This window comes from Pseudophryne corroboree, chromosome 4 (genome assembly GCF_028390025.1).
Source record: "Pseudophryne corroboree isolate aPseCor3 chromosome 4, aPseCor3.hap2, whole genome shotgun sequence".
Classification (NCBI taxonomy): domain Eukaryota; kingdom Metazoa; phylum Chordata; class Amphibia; order Anura; family Myobatrachidae; genus Pseudophryne; species Pseudophryne corroboree.
The window spans coordinates 905235516-905236757 of NC_086447.1; the positions used below are offsets into that span (position 1 = coordinate 905235516).

Genomic DNA, 1242 nt, shown 5'->3' on the forward strand with positions numbered 1-1242 from the left:
CATTTGGGTGCTCACAGCCGCCACAACACAGCTGACATTACTTTTATGTTGTTCTGTCATTTTGATGGGCTGTTAACTAGCTTTATATATAAACTCAAACCAATATAATTATATATATATATATATTTATTTTTTATATATATATATATATATATATATATATATAGTGAGAGAGAAATAGATATAATGATATAGACCCCTTGAAGAAGTCAGCCAGACGAAACGTGTTGGGTGTACCTCACTGACTCCATATACTAAGATAAGCTCTAAGCCTCTCATTTTTTTAGATTGTATTTTTAGCCTTGTAAAAGTCCTATACATATATTTTTTATAATTAATTTTTTTGTATGTCTCAGTCTGCTAGTCCATTTTTTATATGTTTTTCATATGTTCTTATGGTGTGTAAAAAAAAATTATAATATCTTTTTTATATCATTTTTTAACCATTTCTGTTTAAAAATAAAATATTGTCAATAATTTCTTACCTAAAAAAACTGGGTCTGCTTATATCTATAAAGAGAATTGTCCCACGTTTTATATATATATATTTTATTCTCAAGAACTCTATCAGCCTTCTACTAATATAACAGCTTAAAACACTGTGGGTCGCTTGTATCCCTATCCCTGCACTATCATTTATTTTATAGCATCTAACCCATGCTAATTATTTAGGGAATAGCTGACACCCTATATTTCCTAAGGAAGTGTTTTGGGGTTTTTTAGCAGTCAATACTGACAAAAAATGTTTTATAGTGTTATCACACACGCATGTGGTGCCCTACTTCTACTGTTTTTAGATATCTGTACTCATCTATCTATCTATCTAATATATATATATATATATATAAATATATATATATATATATATATATACTAGGTGCTTCATCGCGCCCTACGGGCGCTCTTCACACCGTCGCAAGGGGCTACGCCCCCTTAACCCTTGCATGCCTTTCTGGGGTTTAATATTTGTATTATATGGAGTATTACCTGCATTCCTTTGATAGTGGTTAAATATTGCACAATGAAAGGGCGTGCGATGGTGAAGGAGGCGCAGCCCCTTGCGACGGCGTGAACAGCACCTGCAGGGCACGATGTACAGAATGTAGCGGGTGCGGGGGGGACTGCGGATGGTGTCTGTAGATGCTGCGGGTGGAGGGGAGGCAGAAGTGGGGGTGGGGCCCGGATGGGGAAGGTTCGGGAGGTGCTGCGCGTGGGGGAGGGGCAGAGGAGTGGGGGATGCAG

At 37.0% G+C, this 1242-nt stretch overlaps 1 long non-coding RNA gene across 2 annotated transcripts in view; it reads left to right on the forward strand.

Moving 5' to 3' along the window:
* The window catches only part of LOC134911880 (uncharacterized), a 209725-nt gene extending 209334 nt beyond the window's left edge, over positions 1-391 (forward strand). For both annotated transcript variants that reach the window (XR_010176930.1, XR_010176929.1), the window contains exon 5: positions 1-391. This exon is cut by the window's left edge and continues 348 nt beyond it. This is a non-coding gene — a long non-coding RNA (uncharacterized LOC134911880).
* The last annotated feature ends 851 nt before the right edge of the window (positions 392-1242 follow it).